Source organism: Hippopotamus amphibius, chromosome 5 (assembly GCF_030028045.1).
Source record: "Hippopotamus amphibius kiboko isolate mHipAmp2 chromosome 5, mHipAmp2.hap2, whole genome shotgun sequence".
In the NCBI taxonomy this organism is placed as follows: Eukaryota; Metazoa; Chordata; class Mammalia; order Artiodactyla; family Hippopotamidae; genus Hippopotamus; species Hippopotamus amphibius.
Window position 1 is genome coordinate 154,858,065 of NC_080190.1, and position 24,336 is coordinate 154,882,400.

At 38.9% G+C, this 24,336-nt stretch overlaps 1 long non-coding RNA gene across 1 annotated transcript in view; it reads right to left on the reverse strand.

The window, feature by feature from the left end:
* Positions 1-1,563: 1,563 nt before the first annotated feature.
* The window catches only part of LOC130853202 (uncharacterized), a 33,437-nt gene continuing 10,664 nt past the window's right edge, over positions 1,564-24,336 (reverse strand). Inside the window, exons 2-5 of the long non-coding RNA XR_009053695.1 lie at positions 5,876-5,934; positions 5,430-5,488; positions 4,009-4,100; positions 1,564-1,783 (exon numbers count right to left, since the gene is read on the reverse strand). This is a non-coding gene — a long non-coding RNA (uncharacterized LOC130853202). The remainder of the gene's footprint in view (positions 1,784-4,008; positions 4,101-5,429; positions 5,489-5,875; positions 5,935-24,336) is intronic.

The window sequence follows — 24,336 nt, forward strand, 5'->3', positions numbered from 1 at the left end:
TATTACTTAACACCTATTTTATGAAAGGCTCTAAGCCAGGCATTGTTGGGGCCAGAGATCAACAAGACCCAAGCTCTGCCCTTGTGGAGTTTAAACTCTAGTCTGGGAACAGATACAAATATCCCAATATGCAGAATTCCAGGAAATAGATTATTTTTAAGATGCCACATGATCGGCATGTTTCAAATGCCATGGGTTTTAACAGAAAAGGAAGGTCACACCTAGGGGGTAGTGAGATGACATCTCGGAGAACTGGCGTCTGGGCAGCTTTTCAAGCCCTCAAGGATGGGGAGGACCTCAGCAGGAAGGAGTGGGAATGCCAGAAGAGGATGTTACAAGATCAAGAGCATAAAAGTGGAAAGGTACTGGAGCATTTAGGAAACTGCGAGGTGCCCAGTTCTATTTGGAATGTATAAGAAGGTTGTGAAAGGCAAAATCCAAAGACTGAATTAGAAGCCAGATGATAAGGGGCTGGAATTTCAGTCTAAAAAACCCACCATTGGGTCCATATATGTTCCATGTTAACTAAATTAATTTCATTCTTTGTGAGCATTATCGTGCACAGACAACGTTACTGAATTTAGAACAATCTATTGGATAAAAAACATAAAAATAAAAAGGAAATCAGTATAAGGAGCTGCTCCTACATCGACACTTTTTATGAAGTAATCTCAGAATTTCTTATCTAAAGATGATCTAGGTCTTTTGTTGAAATCAGACTAATCTTTAATTATTTTTCTACCCAAGAGATAAGGACAGTGTACTCTTGGAAGAAATTTCTTTTTGTATTACCAGTCTCCTCAGATATAATCACACTTTGAAATAAAACACATAGTTTTTAATATATGGTACTAAGGGGAAAAAGTGTATGTGAACAGACAGAATAAGCTCAAAAAACTCTGTGGGGGGCGGGATGAATTGGGAGATTGAGATTGACATAAACGAGGATGAGTCAAAAATTATCCACACTCTGGTTACATTAAAACTTCTGTTGGCTGCACTGTCTTATCAGGGCTTTCCATTCAAGGCTACTGTCTCCCCAGTCGCTGCTGTGTAGGTGTGAATGTGTTACATCAGTTCATTTGTGACTGCAGCGCCAGCAAAAATGGATGTCCCACTTGTGACTTGCACACAAGAAGAGCAGCTTGCAGTGATTTGTTTTTTTGTGGTCTGAGGGCATACATGTCCACACACTTCTGCCCACACTGTTGACACTCTGCAAAAACTTTGTTTTGAGGTGTTAAAGTATCCTCCCTATAGTCCTGATCTTGCTCCATCAGACTTTCACCTGCTTGGTCCCCTGAAAGCAGCCCTACGAGGACAAAGATACACTTCTGATGAAGAAGTGAAGACAGCAGTGCATTCGTGGCTCACAGCTCAGCCTAAAACATTTTTTAATGAGGGATTATAAAAGCTTGTTGACAGATGGACAAAGTGTATTGAAAAGCAAGGAGATTATGTCGAAAAATGATGATTTGTCTTTTCTAAAAGTTAATTAAAATAAATTCTTCAGCCAGAGTGCAGATAATTTTTGACTCACACTCATATATACTACTATGTATAAAACAGATAACTAGTAAGAACCTGCTGTATAACACAGGCTATACAGTAGAAACTAACACAATATTGTAAAACAACTATACCTCAATTAAAAAACAAACAAAAAAAAAAACTTGTGACTGTTTGCTTTAGATATTGGGATTTATTTAGTGTTTTAATCTTCAGTCTTTTGGTCTGAAGGATTCATCTCCTAGGCAGTCCTGTTAGTAGCTTCGATGAGATCCTTAACGGAAAAACAGAATTCAGTGAGGGCTAGATCAGAAAAAATCTGTGTCAATGGCAGAAGTTACCTACAGAATAGCCTTATTGGGAACAAATAATTTAAAAGATGAGAATATGGCCTTGATTCATTAAAATTTTTTTGATACATTGTTAATTAGCATAATTTATCTCAAATAATCCAACTGTCTAGAAAAGAACAAAAGGTCACAGAGTATGAATTACTTAAAAAAGAATAAACATAGATTCAGATTATTAGAAAAAAACTTAGAATGTGTATGGAACTCTGGCAAATCAACAAGATGATAGGCATGGAACCAAGCAGGAGGGGAAAAAAAAAAGGCAAAAATAGAAAAAAAGCAATACTCATGGAATTCCCTGGTGGCATGGTGGTTAAGAATCCACCTGTCAATGCAGGGGACATGGGTCGAGCCCTGGTCTGGCAAAATCCCACATGTCTCGGAGCAACTAACCCCTTGCGCCACAACTACTAAGCCTGCTCTCTAGAGCCCTCAAGCCACAACTACTGAGCACAGGTGCCGCAACTACTGAAGCCCGAACACCTGGAGCCCATGCTCTGCAACAAGAGAAGCCACTGCAATTAGAAGCCCGCACACTGCACTGAAGCATAGCCCCCATTCACCACAACTAGAGAAAGCCCGCATGCAGCAACCAAGACCCAATGCAGCCAAAAATAAATGAATAAATAAAATAATAAATAAATCATTTAAAAAAAAAAAGAGGAATAAGCAATATTCAGAAGAGGATCCCCAAATGGACGACAAGCATATGAAGAGATGCTTCAGTCCACTAGTAGTATGAGTAATGCAGCTTAAAGTAATAATGGGAACTACTTTATATCCTCTGGGTTGGTGAAAATGAAACAGTTGGATAATTCCAAATAAAGCTATAGACCTGGAGAAAAGAAACCGGACTCTCAGGCACTATTTGTTGGAGTGCATTATAGTACAGTTTCTTTAAAGAGAAATCTGACAACACAGTGGAATTAAATTTGCAATCTCATTTGTGGGTACCCTCCCCAGAGACAAAAGTCATCCACAGTTCCATAAGGGAACATGACAAGGCTATTAATTGTAGCAGGGAGTTGAGGGCAACCTGGGTACACATCACCAGATGCAAGGGTACGCTGCGCAACAGTTAAAAAGCAATGCCCTGGAGACATCCAGCAACACGAAAATATGTTAAAAGCATAATGTTGAGTGAAAAATAGAGAAAAAGATGGATCTCACCAAACTACACTAGGCATTTTTATAGACACAAATATATCTGAAACATAAGCCAATGTATTTGAAAAGGTGCTAAACAGGGCGAGGAGAAAACAGCAGTGGAGATCAGAAAGAATGGGAAAAGGTAAAAACAATATTTTTAAAAAGTAAGATCTTCCATAGACCAATAATGAGAGGGTACCATGAATTGTGCAAGAAATCCAAGGAGGAGGGAAGGAGGGAAGGAAGGAAGGAAGGAAGGAAGGAAGGAAGGAAGGAAGGAGGAAAAGAAGAGCAGGAGGGAGGGAAAGCTCAGGTATATTTATAAAGAAGTGATACTTTCGTTTCATTCAGCTAGTTTGTATTGAATGCTTACCAAGTATCAGGTCCTATACAGTACCACTTATCCAATAAACAGGGTAGAAACTGAACATTCAAAAGATTGTTTTTCTTTAATCACCTTGGGAAACTATGTGCTCATTTTTTCAAGCTGCATTGCTCAGAATATTTGTGAAATTGATATACTTTGAAATCTGATGATTTCTAAGCACATTTCAGTGTCGTTAAGAAAAAGGAAAAAAGTTATCTCATTGCTTTGTAATCACACCTTGTTCATGTATATATGTGTTACACATATATAGTGTATATATGTATAAGTATATACATATATACACATATAAAATGCATACAAATATATGTATTATACTGCCTACTTTGATCATTCACCTTACATATAAACGTGACCCTGTATGACATTTACCAGTTTCAGAAAAATTAAATCCTTTCCCAAAGGACTAAGATTTGGCACTCTAAGAGAATTTGTGGCTGACTCTAAAAGGGGTATACACACGGCAGTAGCATTGTTGAAATGTGTTTGCCTACTACTCACACTGACCCCAAGGTGATTACTTTAAGGGAAAACACACTTTACCTGGCTACATTCTTGTGTATTTACTTAAAAATAAAAGCATTCAGAAATACAAAGAAAGTTATTCAAACTTACTTTTGTCCGTATTCTTATTCTTTTAGTCCTGAATTTGCTCATTCATTAAATAAATGTTTATGGAGTCTTTGTGTCAGGGTCTGAGCTATGTGCTGGAAACAAAAAATAAATAATAGCTCATGCCAAAGGTGATTCAAAGCCTGACGGTTTTACTTTAATAGTTTGTGGATTTGTGTAAATATCCATGTGGATTAAAATGACTTAAGCCAAATTTCTGGCAAAAGTTTAACTCCTCTCTTTGAATTAAAATACTTTATATTCTAGTGAGCTTCAACTCTCCACTGAAGGAAAACAATAGAAAAGGAAGACAAGCAATGTTTCCCCCACACTTTTGTCTTCATATTTGCGAGAATGTCAGGGCCACAGCCCACAGAAACCCCCTGAGGGGGGTCAAAAGAAGAAATATCTAAAGGTGTAGCACCTAACTGTACCCAGCTCTTCAAAGAGCTATTGAAGGGGACATCTTGTTGCAAATTCTTTTTTCAGCCGCCATGTATGTCAAATTCCAATTACCCTTCAAGCGTGTAGCCTATTTACACACTTCATTCCCTTCCAAAATGCATTCCTTTATTTTAGAGAAAGCCACACCGTTTGGGATGGTCTTTTCTAATCCTGTAGATTTGGATGATATTTAGGACCTTCACACACTGCTTCAGCCCTGTTAGTGGCTGTATGAAGCACAGGGATGCCTCCAAACTGCAGAGGCTTTACCCAACAACAGTTTATTGGAGGTCAGCAGAGACTGTACAATCTGGGTGTCAGCGACATACGGGGGGACATTTGAGAACAGATGAAGAAAGGAAACATTTATGAGACATCGGTAGGGTAAGGGAAACCACAAAAATACTGAACGATTTATTTCGGGGCTTGAGAAAATAACCACTGCTAAACACCGACTTGACCAAGGCTCTGCTGTCTGGTATCTGCCCCTTTGTTGACTTCATTTTGTCGTCACCTCTTTGTTGCTCTTGCTGTCAATGTGCATTCTATGAAGCAGACTCTATCACTGCATATTGAATCCCCTACACTCAACAGTGCCTGGAATATGACAGGAGTTCTATAAATACACATGGCATACTCACTGAATTAATTATTTGGCACTTGTGTTTTGAGATAGGCACAGAATAGTTACACAATAAATATTTACCAAACTCATTCATTCGAGTGAATTCCTGAGCATGGACTCAGGTGCAGAGAAGCACACCTCTGACTAAGCCCCATTCCCCATCCCAGCCTCCAGGTATAAGTGCACACAGCCAGTCCTTTCTGGTTTTGATGTGCTCCAGGAGAAGAGGTTGAGTAATAGCAATGGAGCAGCAGCTCCAGCTATTTGCAGTGACTCTCAAGGCGTTTTGTAAACAGCTGGCTTTCAACAGATACCACCTTTGACAAAACTGAACCAAAAGTTCCATTTAACTCACACGGTGTTATGCATACAGTAAACGTGGGTCCTGAGTGCCCCTCACCGTCTGTTTCATTTCTGGAATGATAAAGATGGAAATTGCAAGTGTGCATTGCAATCAGAGTCTGAACATCAGTGCTTCCCTCAATAATCAAAAGGATATTACTCCGTGGTAAAGCACACTGCATGAGATGAAACTCAGCAGTTTCCCTTACATACGGCGTCATTCATTTGCCTTGTGAAGTTGGTCTCTTCGTGGTTAGGCACTCAACTAAATACGCCAGAATGAAGTATCTTAGGCATTTATATCTTCAAATGTTTACGATGAGAAATGTACCAGTGCCACATTTTTAGCCTCACGAGACTAGATCAACAGGCTTATAACAAAAGCCCTGAGTTCTCAGTTAGCACATTCAGGTTGCAAGTAAAATGATACATCTACCATTGTGGTTATTCAAAACCCACCAATCATATTTTTGCTGGACTCCGTTCGATTTTGCAAGTGATAGAGCTCAGGGAATTATCTGCAATATAAAAATATGAAAATTTACTTATCATAAGTCAAACAAAGAAAGATAAATGGTATACAGTATCACTTATTTGTGGACTCTAAAAAGTCAAAGTCGTAGAAGCAGGCTAGAATGATTGATAGTTGCTGGAAGCTGAGGGTGGAGGAAATGGAAAGATGTTTGGTAGAGGATACAAACTTCCAATTATAAGATGAACAAGCTCTCAGGATCTAATGTATAACATGGTACCTAGAGTTAATAATGCTGTACTTACTATACACTTGAAATTTGCTAAGAGACTAGATCTTAAATGTTCTCACCACAAAAATAAAAAAGGTAATTCTGTGAAGAGATGGATGTGTTACTTAATTTGATTGTGGTAATCACTTCACAATTACACATATATCAAATCATCATATTGCACACCTTAACTATGTGCAATTTTATTTGTCGATTATACCTTAATAAGTCTGGGGGAAATAAACATATCAAGGAAAATCTTCTTAAAAAAAATCATGATGTTGGCACATTAATAGTTTACATTTCTTAGTCTTACCCTAATAATATATTAGTACTCCAAGAAGCTTTGTATCCAATTATTTTATTTTCAAAGAGACCCATTCTCTTTTCCTTTTGTTTCCTGTGACCTTTCTGAACTGTTTAAACTTACAGGTCTTATAAAATGTCAGTTTTATGGCAATAAATATTAGCTCCTATGCTTGCAGAAAATGTTAACTTACTACTTTGCAGGAGAAAGAGTTACCAGCAGAACTATGTCTTTTTCACAAATAACGGGCTCACTGTGCTCAGGTGTACTAGGTAATCCTTTCTTGAACTTTAAGACTTTAACCACCCCTAGCATGCTGTGACCCAGAGTCACCCACCCAAGCGAGGACAGGCAGACACACACGTTTCTCATGTGTTACCTGGTGCTGCTAATGTCTCTACTGCAGTTGGTGCTTCTCAAAGTCAATGGAGGGTGGGGTTTGGAGTCACACTGAGCTTGAATCCCTGCACTGCCACTCGCAAGAAACACGACCCTGGGCAAGCTACTTAAAAAACTCTGTCTCAATTTCCTTATCTGTACAGTGAGAATAAAATAGCATCTACTTATAGGGTTGTTGCCAGAATTAATGAGCTAATTCCTGCAAAACACTTTATAGGATGAGATCTAGACTCCTGGTCTTTGTCTTATGGATTTGCTCACATTCAGTTATTGGTTGTAGCTTTTATATTTACAGAGCAAGGACTTACAGGAAAAGTGACTTCTAGCAGTGGGACTCCCTCACCCATGTGATCTTTCTGGCTCCCTTGATTAGGGACCTGCAAAAGGTGGCAATGGGGCTCAGGATCAGCCCCTGAAACTTAAAAAAAGTCTTCCTTAGATGTGTGTATTCAACACATCTTTATTAAGAACCTATTAGGTTGAATCACATGAAATTGTCAGTGGCCTAACATGGGTAATTTTATACAACTTGATGTAATATCATGCCCCAAGCAAAGGGTTACAGATGCCAAGATCAGTGAGACAAACGTGAGTCCTGTCCTCATGAAGCTATTGATTCTGGTAGTGAGGCAGACAAACAAGGGGCTAAGAGGAGCAGGAGAGCGAAGAGTGTAGGGTAGAAGAGAGCATCTAGTCATGAGCCAAACTCAAAGAGATTAGCGTACATCAAGAGGCCAGGAGTCTTCAAGAGAATTCTGTCCCCGTGGAGACCAAAGGAGTGGACCATAAATGGTTTGGGATGTGTTTTAGTTCCTTATGGCTACTGTCACAAATTACCACAAACTTAATGGATTAAAACCACACATATTTAGCCTCCTTACACTTTAAATATATGCAGTTTATTGTATGTCAATTATGTCTCAATAAAAGTTGACATAGTTTACAATGATGTGTTAATTTGTGCTGTATAAAAAGTGACAGACATATATATATATTTTTTTCTTTTTAATTCTTTTCCATCATGGTTTATCCCACGGCATTGAATATAGCTCCCTGTGCTATACAGTAGGACCTTGTCCATCCATTCTATATGTAATACTTTGCATCTACTAACCCCAAGTCCATCTTTCCCACAACACCCTCCGCACTGGCAACCACAAGTCTGTCCTCTATGTCTGTGAGTCTGTTTCTGCTTCATAGATAGGTTCATTTGTGTCATATTTTAGATTCCACATATAAGTGATATCATATGGCACTTGTCTTTCTGATTTATTCACTTAGTATGATAATCTCTAGGTCCATCCATGTTGCTGCAAATGGCATTATTTCATTCTTTTTTTATGGCTGAGTAGTATCCTATTGTATATATGTACCACATCTTCTTTATCCATTCATCTGTTGATGGACATTCAAGTTGTTTCCATGTCTTGGCTATTATAAATAGTGTTGCTATGGACATAAGGGTGCATGTATCTTTCTGAATTACAGTTTTGTCTGGATATACACCCAGGAGTGAGATTGCTAGATCATGTGGTATTTCTATTTTTAGTTTTCTGAGGAACCTCAATACTGCTTTCCATAATGGCTGCACCCACTTACATTCCCACCAACAGTGTAGGAGGGTTCACTTTGCTCCACACCCTCTCCAGCATTTGTTATTTGTAAACTTTTTGATGATGGCCATTCTGACTGATGTGAGGTGATACCTCATTGTAGTTTTGATTTGCATTTCTCTAATAATTAGTGATGTTGAACATCTTTTCATGTGCCTATTGGCTAATGCACAACTTTAAATTAGTTTTATTCAAGAGTCACTGATATCCCAGTATGTGCTTTACTATAACCAAAATTGTTTTGGGTTATTTTTGTTGTTGTTGGGAAATTTTTTGTTCAAGCTCAGTTAATTCTTTTATTTATGTAACAAATGTTTATTAAATATCTACTATCTTTCAGGTGCTCATGGTATGGGGTTGACCAAACAGTTCTCATCCTTTAAACAGTTTTGTGAAAGAGAAAGATTAGTATTTACGTAATTACTGCACAGTGTGATTTTTTTTTCTGCAATAGGAATAAGCACTGGGTACTATAGATACACATGGTGAAGAGACAGTGGCCTAGTCTTTGGAGGTTCTTGGGGAGGCTTCTTGGAAGAAGTGACTTCCAGACTAGGTTGTAAAGCACAAGTATGAGTTTAAAGATAAACAGAGTGGAAGGAGAAAAATACTACATGGTAGCATGAATACCATTTATAAAGATGCAGAGAGAACATGGGATACTATTGGAAGCTTAAATAGTTCAGTTTGGCTTTAGGCTAGTGGGCGAGGGGTGGAGAAGTGACCAAGGGGGCCACACAGAATGATAAGGATAGATCACAAAGGTTTATCCATCATATTAGAAGTTTGGATTTTATCCTTGGGGCACCAGTGTGGGGAGGAGGGGATATGGGATCACTGAGAGTTATAATCAAGGGAATAACATTATCAGAATTTAATTTTAGAACAACTTTTTGTAGTGGAAATTTATCTTCTTCAACCCCCACGCCCTTGAAAATCCACCGTCAATAACACATTAAGTAAAGACAGTAGACTTGCTTTGCAAACATATCTTCAATACGATTCCTCCATCTCTCCATCCCGGCCATTCCAGACTGTCATTTCCTCCTAGAAGAAACTTCACTGACAGTCAAAACAAAGTCAAGGGACCACAAACAGAAATGGACCAGGAATTTTAAATGCAAGAAGTTACTTTAGTTCAAAAATAGAAAATATCCCACAATCCTGTCCTAACAGGAATTTCCAGCTGGAAATTGCTTCTAAAAGTTACCAACAATTTAATTACACCACATGCACCGGTGAATCCCCAGCCTTGTGTCAGTATGTCTCTCCTGCTTCCCCCTTTTCTTTCAAGCTGCATGTACCACTGGCCTTTACCTATTCTTATCATCCCTTGTCACCTGCTCCTGCTGAAAGGAAATATGGAAGATCATTATTGAAAAGAAGAAAGAGGAAGTGGCATTTATGGATCACCTGTTCAAGGCATATTAGGTATTTCCTGATACCTTCACTACATTCATTTTATTCTTATAGCAGCCCTGTGAGGCAGGTAAAATCCCTACTCTGCACGTAAGAAATAGGGCCTCAAGGTGATTCATTTCTCCTTTCACTGTTGCAGGCACCAGGGCACTGGGCTAGAAGTTCAGGGTCACAGGGCATGGGTCAGGGAGGGATCTGAGGTCAGAGTCTTCCGGCTCATGCCTTTCCGACTACGTCATAAACAGGGCTTGGCCTGTGTTATCGAGGTCTTCGGTTACTGGTGCCGGTGCTCACACTGCTTTGCCAAGTTTCTGGTTCCCTGGTTTTCCTTCCCTGTGGCATTCTCAGGTCATGACTACCTGCCCACTCAGCCTTTGGAGTCATATTACTTTGCCCTTGGGTGTCTGTAGCCTCCTGACTCCAGACTGCTCTCCTAGGTATACCCTATTTCCTCTTCAGATTCTGCCCAGCTCTGGGATACAGCTGCCAAGCACCTGTAGGGCTCTCCAATCCAAGGCCTGCCAGTCCTTTTTATCATACCCTTAACATGAGACACCTTTAGAAATTGCTCTGTGTCCTCCAGCTCTTACTATCGAGCATGTAAAAAAAAACATTGCCCTATTTCTCCAAATTAAGGCGTAAAGAGCTTCATGATGTGATACTAATGCCCTCTGTTTTGATTAAGGACTTAGGATCTGATTAGACCCAGTTACTTCTTACAAACTGAATACACAAACAGTAAAATCTGGTTTATGAGTAGATATGGTGCAAAAATATAATTACAGAATCACAACGCTATGAGATTTCCGAAGGCTATTTAGTCTGCTTTTTATCTTCAGGTAGGAACACGGCTGCGGTTTACAGAGGATGGGGGGGGTGGTGAGGGAGGGAGAGAGGGAGAGAGAGAATGTGAATCACATTTTTACGAAAAAAACTTCAGGGGATCATCTATTTAGGATATCCTTCAACTCAGGCCATTCATCCTGGAGATTTAAAAAAACCAGATTTAAGAAGGAGAGTCTTAGCTACAAAGAAAACAGGGTTTGAATAACTTTTATAAAGGGAGAGTCTTTCCAGTGGTAGTTACCCAACATGTAAAATTCAGCATGTCATGGCCAAAACTACAGGGCATAGTTCTGATTTGCTATCTTTTTAAAGATGGATAATTTTTAACTAGTAATAATGAGTTTTCTGATCCAAGGTAAGATATTAATGATCAAATCTCATGCATCAGTCTACAGAATAATTACTGCAGAGAACAGAGTTCTCTTGCCTGTGTTTAAACAAGACAGAGAGAGAGAGAGAGAGCGCGCCACAATGCACTTTGTGTAAACCCATCTTCCCACCCTGGAACCCGCACTGAGCCCCTCCAATTTCCCAACAATGGTGCCCTGACTTTGAAACAGTGGTGGTATAGCTTTAGCCACAGTATACAAAGTTCCTATCTTTGCCAGTCCTTTCAAAGTCTTTATTTACCAAGATTAACCTCCTCCCTCTACTTGAAACAAAAGCATTGTTTTGCTAGTTAATATAGAGAAAGTAACACAATAGCTGTGTTAGTACATGACTTTTTTAGGTAAAGGAAGTCTGGTACAAAGGCCCTTGTTTAAAATTGGTTGTAATGAACTCACAGCAGTGCAGGTACTCTGTCAGGTGGCATTCCTTGGAACACACGTTTAACTTAGATTTGTTATATTAATCATGGTAATCCAACACATAGTAAGTTCATTTCAGTTTTTTGTTCTCCTTAATATTGCACTGAAACCAAAATACTAAAGCGAAACAACAAACACTGTAGTATCGGGATTTTAACTGGACAAACCTGGACTTAGGTAAAGGCTTTTTTAGGTAAAGGCTCTGCCAGTTATTAGCTGGATGGCATCAAACAAGTAATTTAATCTGTTTCTGTTAGAGAGATTGAAATATGAAATATAAAAAAGTAAAAATAATGATATTGACCTCCTAGTGTTAGTGTCGGGATTTAAAGAAATAGGCATATAAAAACTTTTTTCAGCAAATGACACTTTATCCTTTTTACTAGTTCTATGTATTTCTCATACTTGCACTTGGATTTAGGAATTAAAAGAAATACCTACAGTATATCCACCTAAAATACAGATTTTTGTGGGTAGTATATCCAGTAAGGCTCCTATTTGTAACCTCAATATAGAATTCCAGAATTGGTCTGCTAACTATTATGCAGTTACTTAAAAAGGAAGCATTCTAATGCCATTAAAATTGGACTCCTTTGCTGAAAATAAGGTTTCTAAGCCTTTGCTATTCTAACTGAGGTCGGAGGATCAGTAACAATAAAAGTACATGGGAACTTGTTAAAAATTTAGAATCTCAGATATTATCCAGACTACCGAATCAGAAAATGCATTGAGAAGGATTAATATAGTACAATGATTTTCAGACATTAGCATGTATCCAAGCACCTGTTAAAATGCAGATAGCTGGGCCTTAATCCTGCAGTTTCTGATTCAGAAGTTCTTGAGTGGACCTAAGATTTTGCATTACTAATAAGATGATGCCCGTGTTGCTGGTCCAAGGGACCACACTATGATAATGACTAGGGCATTCAGTAGAGACTCCAGAAGGGTCATATTTGAGTTGTAAGATTAAAGTAGAACTAAAGGTTACTCTAGACTCACTCACGATAGCAAGACTTAAGAATAAGCCTGGAAAATGTCAAATGCATCCATAAGTAACAGAACTACCTGCCACAAAAAAAAAGCCAAACACTGCTTAAAGGGAAAAATCAAAACATAGCTGATGATATAACATTTAAAATGTCCACCACACAGTCAAAAATTACTGGCCATGCTGAGAAACAGGAAAAATGTAACTCACAGGCAGGTGTCTATCAGCTGAAACAAACATAGAAATAAAAAATATGATGAAATTAGCAGATAAGAGTATTACAATGGCCATTGTAGATATGTTCAATATGCTCAAGGGTTTAAGAAAAAACATGAACATAAAAGAAGAAAATGGGAAATATATTAAAGAACTAAATGGAATTTCTAGAGATGAAAGATACAAATGAAAAATTGACTGAAACCCAAGAAAATTTTAAAAATATACATCCACACAAAAACCTGTACAAAAATGTTCATAGGAACATTATTCTTAATAGACAGAAAGTGGAAACAACTCAAATGTTTATCACCTGATGAATAAATACACAATATGTGGTATATTTCCATACAATGGAACAGTATCCAGTCATTTAAACAAAGTACTGGTAATATTTGCTACTACATGATTGAATCTTGACAATGTTATGTTTAATTAAAGAAACCCTTTTGAAAGCCCATATTGATGATTCCATTTTTATGCAATGTCCAGAATAGGTAAATATATAGAGACAAGAAAATAGATTAGTGGTTGTCTGGGGCTGGGCAGGGAGGTTTGGGAGATGTCGGGGATGAAAGCTTATGAGTATGACATTTCTTTTTGAGACAATGAAAATGGTCTAAAAGTGATTGTGGTGATGACTGAATAACTTTGAATACACTAAGAACCATTGCACTGTATACTTTAAGTAGATGAAATGTGTGATATATGATTTATATCTTTAAAAAGCTGTTATATTAAAAATATAAAAAAGTTAGTATTAGATTTCACACCTAGGAGGTAATTAGTGACCTTGGCTTGAACAACTTTAATCTGAGTTGGGAAAGAGTCAAAAAAAAGGAAAGTGGTGATGTGTAAACAATGAGTATAGATCACGCTCTTAAAAAAAATCCAGCTGTAAAGAGAATAAAACCTACAATATAACTTAGAGGCGTTTGTGCTAAAGGGAATGAGATAAGAGGAGGTGAAAGAAAGAGAAAGATACAAAAGAGCAGGTGTGGGAAAAAATTGACCAAATAAGGTATGAGAGGAGATGGAATCTAGAGAAATAAAAGGGATTATCTTTCCATGTGAGATCACCACTTTTCAACTGGTATAGGAAGGAAAAAATAAAAAAACAAATTCTCACAACCTAGGGGCAAGAGTTGGGCTGTCTGGCTGAGAAGACATTGCTCAGAGACCCCTACACCTCTACCAGCATTGCAGCACTATCCATCCTGATACATGGTGTAGTGGTGTGGTGTGTGTGTGTGTGTGTGTGTGTGTGTGTGTGTGTGTGGTGGGGAAGTGCACCCTTCTCAATGATGTTCTACTGAGGAGAAAGTGACAATTCCCACAAGGAAATCTTCAATCTGTTTTGAAGGTAGAGCTTCCATGCGGGATGCTCAAACCAAATCTAGAGATTCTAAAACAAGGGTGCAGACTCAGCTGTCTACACGACCAGGAGGTTAATAATGACACCCAATGTTTATTAAGCACCTATTATGTGCAGGCACCAGTCTAAACACGTTACAAAAAATGTGACCTCAGTGTTCCCAGATCATAAGACTTTGTTTTGAAGGGGAAGCTGAGATCTGAACTTGTAAATAAAATCTCACAATTTTTAAGAGTTGGTGATTTACTTTTAAAAGTTTATATATTGGGGGCTTCCCTGGTGGCACACTGGTTAGGGAGCCGCCTGCCAATGCAGGCGACACAGGTTTGATCCCTGGGCCGGGAGGATCCCACATGCTGCAGAGCGGTTAAGCCCATGAGCCACAACTACGGAGCCTGTGCTCTAGAGCCTGCAAGCCACAACTACTGAGCCCAAGTGCCGCAACTACTGAAGCCCGTGTGCCTAGAGCCTGTACTCCACAACAAGGGAAGCCACCTCAATGAGAAGCCTATGTACCACAACGAAGAGTAGCCCCCCTGACCTCAACTAGAGAAAGCCCACGTGCAGCAATGAAGACCCAACACAGCCAAAATAAATACATAAATAATAAAATAAATCTTAAAAAAAAGACAAAATATAAGTGTCTGGGTTAAACCAGTAATGCTCACATTGAAAAATTCCGTATATGGCTGGCAGTGAAATTTGAAATGAAAAAAAAAAAGTTTATACATTTGGCAAACATGTCTATGGGCCAGTTATGGCTCATGATGAGCTAGTATGTGACCTGTGCTTTAAAGAGACCTATAGACTTCTAAGGTATCCAATACATGTCTTCTTTAGCTTCATACAAAATATGAAGCTTGATAAGATCAGAAGCTCAGTATGTCTACAAGTGGATTTTTTAAATGTACAGTGTAAAAGAGAAACATACACACATTGAGAAATAAGCAGTCAATCAAATACGCATGAAGAAGAAAATCAAGTAATACCAGCCAAAATGCAAAGAAGAGAAGAAGACATTTTGTAATAACAAACAACAGCAACAAAAACTCTGGGCTACTGTCATTTTCAAGGACGTTGGGATGAGACATCATTCTCCAGCAAAGATAAATGTGACCTGGAAGAATAAATCTCTTGCTGTAAAAATCCTGTCCCACTTATATCAGGCATACTGTAGTCAGTGAGATATTAACAAGTAAGTGGCAAATCCATCACTACATCTCAAGGTCATTGGAAGAAGAAAAGATAAAAAGCAGATATGTGTGGGCTGGATGCACCTGATATAAATAGATGCAACCCTAAATACATCCCTTCTTGAGCTTAAATAATCACTTAAAAACTGTATCAGACTTTCTCTTAAGCAGATAAAGCCATGAAATGTAAATGTTTCTAAAAAATCTTGACCTCAAAATAATTTAAAAAATACTGTAATTTTAATCTTTGTTACTAACAAGCGTGAATATTTTTCGCCTGTTTTTTAGACCTTTTTGTCCATATTTGATGACTCATCTCTTCTTACCCTTTGCCATTCTTCTATTTAAAATACCATTTTGACTATCAAGCAATTTTTTAACATGGCATCATGTAATACTAGTTAGCATGCAGTGAAACTGGCATTCTCATCCAAGATTGGTGAGAATGTGTAATATTTTGGGAAGCAATCTGATTTATGTATCAAGACAGTTTCATATGTTTTCACTTAATAATATCACTTTTAGGAATATATGCTAAAAAATTCACCTGAAGCACATAAAGTATTTTATGAACAAAGATGTCAAAATATGAGCTATTTACAATAATGCAATACTGAAAATAGCCTTCAAAGCCACAATAGGCAAAGTGACCTCCAATGAGTTTTCTAAATGCTACGAGAAATGCTTATATTTTATAAAAGAAGAAAGAAGTTCTTTCAATGCTATTATCACCACTGTGCAAATAAGTATAGAAAAGTGACTGGAAAGAAAAAATTCAAGCATTAGTTGATAGGATTATGGGTGATGTTTTTTCCACTCTAATGTGTTTTCCATATTGCCTCCAAATGAATGTGTATCATTTTTAATCAAACACGTTTTCTATCATGAAACCTGAGATGCCATCATTAGAATTGCATTTCTTTAGATCTTGAAGTATTTGATAACCAAGGCCCATATAAAGATAGCTTAATGATGGATGGATGGATGCCGGAGTAATATCAATGGTAAGTGGAAAGTGGTAGATGGTAGGTTGGTTGTAGATGTTTTGTGTTAGAGGATGTATCAATTAAGGATCTATGCGCAACTGAGAGAAACACACTTTGACTATTTTAAACATAAAATGGTTTTCTCGAAGAATACTGAGTAGCTCACTGAATCTCCAGGAGAGCCCAAGAATAAAGGTGGGGAGCAATGCACCCAAAAACAACACTGAAAATCATTCTACATCCCTGATGAAGACATCTCTGCTACTTCCTCTGGGCTACTTCACTTCCCTTTGCTTCACAGATAATGAAAGCTATCACTGCAGCCACTGCAAGTTCGGTATTTGTGCTACAGAGATGGCCACTCTCATCGGGATAGATTCTGTGTGGTCTCAGCTTCACTTTAACACTAGTTCTGTGTCAAAGTTGGAAATGAGTGCAAGTAGTAGGTGGATCCTATGTAACGTGCTCAGCTACAATGGAGATTAGAAAGTATCTATGTACCACATCTTTATCCAATCATCTGTGGATGGACATTTAGGTTGCTTCCAAGTCTTGGCTATTGTAAGTGGTGCTGCAATGAACACTGAGGTGCATGTGTCTTTTTGAATTATGGTTTTCTCAGAGTATATGTCCAATAGTGAGATTGCTGAGTTATATGGTAGTTCTATTTTTAGTTTTTTAAGGAACCTCCATACTGTTCTCCATAGTGGTTTGTGGAAACCTGCTGTAGAGCACAGGGAACTCAGCTCGGTGCTCTGTGGTGACCTAGATGGGTGCGATGTGGGGTGGGGGGGAGGGTAGGAAGGAGGTCCGAGAGGAAGGGATGTACATATACATATAGCTGATTCACTTCGTTGTACAGCAGAAACTAACACAACATTGTAAAGCAACTATACCCCAACTTTAAAAAATAAACAAGGCTTCCCTGGTAGTGCAGTGGTTAATAATGCAGGGGACACAGGTTCAATCCCTGCTCCAGGAAGATCCCACATGCTGTGGAGCAACTAAGCCTGTGAGCCACAACTACTGAGCCAGAGCTGTACAGCCCAGGAGTCACAACTATTGAGCCCATGTGCCACAACTACTGAAGCCTGCACACCTAGAACCTGTGCTCCACAATAAGAGAAGCCACTGCAATGAAAAGCCTGCCTACCGTATGAAGAGTAGCCCCTGCTCACTGCAACTAGAGAAAGCCCACAAACAGCAATGAAGACCCAACATAGCCAATAAATAAATAAATAAATAATTACATTAATTAATTAAAAAAGAAAGAAGGAAAGTTAAGAAAGAAAGTGAAAAAGAGAAAGAGAAAGAAAGAAAGAAAGAACGAGAAAGAAAGAAAGAAAAAAAAGAATCTAGCATTTTTAGCTTATGCAATGGAAGGTGGGCTCTTTCTCAATGAAGGACGAAGTCCTGAAACTTAGGAAGGAGATGACTATACTGTTGACAAAAATAAGAACAAATGTCCATAGCAGAAGATGTATCACTTAGGACTTAGGAGGGAACAGCTCCATCATGGTGCCCTGGAGACCTAGCATGCATCCATAGAGGCAAAGACTTGAGCCACAGCTTATCTGAGTCTTGGCAGAAAAGCCTATGATTCCCCAGGTACACAAGGGGATGAAAGATCTCTAAGACACAGCTACGAGATCATGGACCACTTGCCTACCTATCTCCCTCCTTGCCTCCTGGGTTTCTAATGAAGTGTAGGACTTTTGCTCCATCCTCCTCAGAACTGAGATACAGAATAGAAAACTCATTAGCTGCCATCTAGAACTGGCTCTTCAGCAACCGTATATTTCACAACTTAGGTTTCATTCCTCTGCTCCTTTTGTTTTGATGTCATTCTTTTTACCATGTGGAACAAAGACCTGGGCAGCTGACACCTTCGGCTTACTCTTCTGATTGCTCTCTGTGTAAGTAATAAACTAATTCTAAAAGTGATTCATTGTATCTTTACGGTCAAATCAGTTAGGCACCAGCCTTGGCTTTGCCTAGTTTTATATGTGTGCCCAACGCAAACCTACTCAAAGAAGAGGAAATGAATTGACCCTTATAACTGCAAGAGCTCAAAGTAAATTGCGACACATTCTCTCTCCTCATTACAGACTGTTTACCTCTATGTTTGACACTGCTTTCATACTAGCTAGCTCCACAAGATGGTCTCAGGAACAGCCAGGTTTGCAAAATCTTTAGAGGTAATAATCCAGTGGAAACAGAATTTCTCTTTCCCATACATTCCAATAGGAGCCACGAGGTTGAATCTCACGGGACTGATTTGAATTATGAATGGAAGATGTAAATTGGCTAAGCTTCTGCCATGTTCTTATCCTTGAAGGCAAGAATGGTATTATCTCCACCCAAGCTACATGGTCTGAGATTAGGGAAGTATAGCTCTTTAAAGGAAATGTAATCACCTATTACCAGAAGGGGGAAAGGATGCTAAACAGTCAAAAGTACTGCTGTTCCAGGAATCCCTGGCAGTCCAGCAGTTAGGACTCCATGCTTCCGTTGCAGGGGGCACAGGTTCGATCCCTGGTTGGGTAACTAAGAACCTGAAAGCTACGCAGCTGAAAAAAAAAAAAAGTACTGCTGTTCACCTCAGAGGATAACTCCCAAAGTTGTTGTTGCGAGCTCACATCATGTTCAGGGGTAGTTGAAAGAGAGATTGCAGTGAACCTTACAGGCATAAGATGTGATATATAATGGGAGAAAGCACTGGAAGGAAAGAGAAGGCCAGAAAGCACTGACTTTGTGAAGACCTCAATATTCACGGAGGCCTCTCACATAATGGAGGCAAGGTACCACTCACTCCATGAGCCACATATAAGAGCCTACCCTACTGTAGTTAAATAGGTAGACACTTGAAGGCCAAAAATAAAACATATGTACCAGGCAAACATTCATGAGAGATGCATTGTTACCTATGCCTAGAGATGATCATACTAAGTGAAGTAAGTCAGAAAGAGAAAGACAAATGCCATATGGTATGTTATATGTGGAATCTAAAATACAAGACAAATCAGCATATCTATGAAACAAAAACAGACTCACAGTTATAGAGAACAGATTTGTGGTTGCCAAGGGGAATGGTGGGGAGGGGAGGGAAGGAATGGGAGTTTGGGATTAGCAGAGGCAAACTCTTATATACAGGATGGATAAACAACAAGGTCATGCTGTATAGCACAGGGAAGTATACTTAATATCCTGTGACAAACAATAATGGAAAAGAATATATATGTATATATGTATAACTAAGTCACTTTGCTGTACAGAAGAAATTAACACAACATTGTAAATCAACTATACTTGGATAAAATTTTTTAAAAAAGGATCTAGGTGGCAGAAAATTATGATGGTCTGGTCTTAGCTTCGCCAATAGTGGAAATCAAATCCTGCCTTTTGTTGTTGCTGGGTTTGGTCTCTATGCCAGGGAGCACATATCTGACTGGGCAGTCTTAGATCACATGGTCCCTTCTTGGCCAGGGAACATTAACCTTTGTATCAGTGGGAGAAAGGCAGTTCCTTAAAAGCAAAATTAGGCTGCTGGTACCAGGAAGAGACAACAAATGCTGAATGGTCCTGCAGAGATGTAGGTAGTAAGGTGCTCAGGTAGAATCTGTCTCTGCCATAGCTGCCAGGGATCCCCATACCTAGGGTGATGTAAGTAAAACATTGCTGCACAACCTCTTCACAGCCTATTTTCAAACACTTCTTTTTGCATTGAAAGGATTAAAAGGTACAAACCGAGGTTAAATTGTCCAGCAATCATTACAACGCAACCACTGCCACAGGACCAAAGGTACCACACTCTTCCCTGGCTTGGCCTTCAGGTCCCAGCCCCCATCTGGGAGAAGCTCTTTACTTCCCCGAGAAAGTGCCCTTCTATCCTCACAAGGTGAAGTTGTTTCTTGTCCTAGTAAAGAAACTTTTCGTGAGTTTAATGCTATGCTTCACGTCCTCCCTCTGACTCACAACTCTTCATCAAATCCCATGACCCTCTCAGCCCAAGGTTCCATCTGACAGAATTGCTAAGACAACAGCAACATTAAAGAATGATTCCTTGTATTCTTTGTGTGTATTATGTGTAGGTGCTGCTCTAAGACTTCACGTATCTCATTTACTGCACTACATGGGATTTTGTGCTGGTCGATTTTATTTATTTATTTATTTGTTTGTTTGTTTATTTATTTATTTACTTATTTAAGCTCTTTATTGGAATACAATTGCTTTACACTGCTGTGCCAGTTTTTTCTGTACACCAAAGTGAATCAACTGTATTTATACATATATCTCTCCCTCCCATGATTCCTTCCCACCTTCCCTATCTCAGCCCTCTAAGTCATCACCCATCACGGAGTTGATCTCCCTGTGTTATGCAGCAACTTCCCACTAGCTATCTATTTTACATTTGGTAGGAGTCAACGCTACTCTCTGACTTTGTCCCAGCTTCCCTTTTGCCCCCCCACCCATCCCGTGTCCTCAAGTTTGTTCTCTACATCTGCATCTTTATTCTTGCCCTGTCACTGGCCTCATCAGTACCATTTTTTTTTAGATTCCATATGTATGAGTTGTGCCAGTCGATTTTAGCTAAGCTGGAACTTCATTTCCTAGAGTCCCTTACTAATATAGTTCCAGGTCAAGATTGGCCACAAGGAAGATTTGAGTGAGATTTGGTGAGGTCCAAGTGAAGTGGCAGCCATGGTGCTCTGTCATCGTTGGTTAGAGGTGATGAGGGGCAGAGGCAGAGGTGCTGGTAGATTCCAGTCTATTCTTAATTTTCCCTCTTTCATGCCAGCCCCCCATCCCAACTGCTGGCCTTGTTGACCAAAAGTGGCCACAGGTTGGGGTTGCCAGATTTAGCAAGTAAAAATACAGGGACATGGAGCTAAATTTGGATTTCATATAAGAAGCAATTTTTTAAAGGTGTACGTAGGTCCCATGCAATATTTGAGACACACTTGTACCAAAAAAAAAAGGTGTTGTTTATCTGAAATTCAAATTTAACTGGGCATCCTGCATTTTGTCTGGTAACCTATGATAGGCCTACCTCCAGGGTCTTTCCTGAGAACTCACAGAGGCAACAGCCACAAAGAGCCAACAACCTCCCATAGACTTCTACCAGCTGGAGGTACCTAACTTCTGGAAAACTCCTATTCACTCACCCAGGCTGAGGAAGCTGGTTAACTTTTTTTCTGATCTTTTCTGACCTTTATTGTCCTGATTCTTCCCACGGTGTGTAAGTTTGAGTTCCTACAATGCAGTCTTTATTCCACAACTCTCACCGGTTTCTACTCCCTGATTAAATGCTGACACTCATTCTGACATTAAAAGGAACGTGCTATTATTATTCCCTTTCAACAGGAAGAGAAACTGCGACACAAAGAAGTAAAGGTACCTGCCCAAAGTCACACACCTGATAAGCAGTAGACCTGGGACTTAAACTCAGCCATTTTGATTGAATAACTGCCTTAACTACCATAATTTATTGTCATAGCAGAATATTTATATGTAGAGAGGTATTATATAATTTCCATAAAGGTATATATAAAGAGATGTTATATATATTATGTACATTTAGTATACATCATATACACATATAAAATATAGAATATATAGCCTGCATAGGTAGCATGCATTTCAAATATTATATTTCACATGTATACAAACTACGTAACTAATTAGATACGGATATAGCTATTCACCTTATATACAGAATTTAGCTCCAAAACTTCATAGAAATGGATTTTTCAACTCTTTTCACTGGTGGATATCAAAAGGCCACCTGTGTGTAATTGAAAACATACATATACATGTACTATTCTCAACTGTATACATTTGGTATTTTTACATCCATTAGTAACAACAATTGAAAAACCAGTTTCTATAAAATTGCAGACCTAAATTATCATTTAAACAAAAAGGAATGAGTGAAACTGCCTTTTGGGTAATACTGATGGCTACTGGTGACTCTAAAAAAGAAAAGAAAAAGACTGAGCTCATTAATGTTCAAATGAGGGTGCATTGGAATTGAGGTTACTAAGTACTTGGTGTGGGAGGATCCCTGAGACAGTTTAAGGCTGTGAAACAAATTCAATGTTTAGAAGAAAATGATAGATAATTCTACTTAATGAGTACACAGTAGACTAGTGTAGTGAAATATGTTTAATTAAAAAGAAGTCTGCTTGCTAATGATGATACTGACTATAAACCAGTTTGAAAAACCACAAGGACTGATAAAGACAATACACACAAAGGCTGGAAGGAAAGTTTACACAAGGAGGGTAAATATGTGTGTTTATGACTGTGGTTTAAAGTTAGCATTCTATACAGCACTCTTAGGTTCTTTTAACATAATATTCCCAGATTCTTTAAGGCAATGCTCAGTTGAACAGAGAAAAGTGTACTTGGAAATAAAAGAAAGTTGTAGAAAAATCATTTGAATGCATTTTAATATGAATTTGGAGAAAATACATTTTCATAAAAATTTGCAGAAAAATGTGAAATTCCAAGTCTCATTCAGGATATTGGCACTAAAATCCATTTATGGAATCAAAAGATCAACCAAGCCCTTACAGCTCCAATGTGCAGTGGGACTTGGGAATAAGGTATAAAGCACATTTTCATGCCTGCTTCAGGGCAAGCACCACTGATGCTCAGTGGACAGAGAGTACTTACTGAAAGCAGCTGGAGGAGCATAGAGCTGGGAGTTTCAATCCAGGGCTACGAGCACGTGACCCCTTCCGCCTCTGATATTTATAAGTCTATAATAGTGTGCATGTGAGTGTTGGAGTATAGATAGTGTTATCAGACATAGCTTCAAGAAAATTTCAGTCTGGGGGGTAATCCATCATGATTCATTTCTTGGGCATTTTCTGCCCTTTGAACCACCCACTTCTCTTGCCTCTTCCTGAATGGTAGGATAGAAGTAGTAGTGTTCTAAAAGCAGTGGTGTGCTCGGGCCAGCCCATTCCTGCTCATGAGAGCTGATCATCAAACTTTTAGGAAACTTGCAGTCTGCTTATTACACACAGCCATAATTTTAACTTATATAAACTTACAAGTAGATAAATTATACTAGGAATACAGACAACAAATATTCAATAATTCCTAATTATTTTGCTGTTTTTTACTATATGTGCTCTTATCTCCACCTACCATATCTGTACGATAGATATATGATCTACTGCTGCACACTTGTTTATAACTCCACTTTCAGTGATTTCACATTTGTAATTTGAAATTGACCACAGCGAAATATTTGCACCATGGAAATCAGCATGTGCTACAAATCAGAGCTCCCCTCTGCCTTGAATGGTTGTTAAACCCTTACCAGCACACCACTGCTAGAGGTCATTCTGGGAACTGAGTCATGCTGGAAAAAAGCCTACGTTTGGAGGGTGGCACTTGAGCTCTGGCTGCCGTGTGGAGCAGAGGAAAAGTGATAACAGGTAAGTCTGCGGAAGAAACCAGATGTGATCTAAATAGGTTGTCATACTGCAGAAGCTAGGCAGAGAGAAATCAGGATCCTGGCTAGGAGCTGTTGAGATGAGAACTTAGAAAAGCAAACAAAAGCAAGAAGGTCTAAAGAATTGGGTGAGTGGTAAAACCACAGAAAAAGGATTGAACTAAGTAGATTAGCATGTTTTAAAAGGTGGCTCCTAGGCACGGACAGGGAAGAAGCATTGAAAGGCAGGAAACTGATCTCCACATTTACCCTACATCACTTCAAACAAAACCCTGTTTTTCTGAAATTCCCTCCTCTTTATCTATTCAAAGCTCTTTTTTAAAAAAATGAATTTATTTATTTATTTATTGGCTGCATTGGGTCTTGCTTGCTGCACGCCGGCTTTCTCTAGTTGTGTAGTGAGGGCTCAGCAGTAAGGCTCATGGGCTCTAGAGCGCAGGCTCAGTAGTTGTGGTGCACGGGCTTAGTTGCTCCACAGCATGTGGGATCTTCCTGGGCCAAGGATCAAACCCATGTCCCCTGCATTGGCAGATGGATTCCAAACCACCACGCCACCAG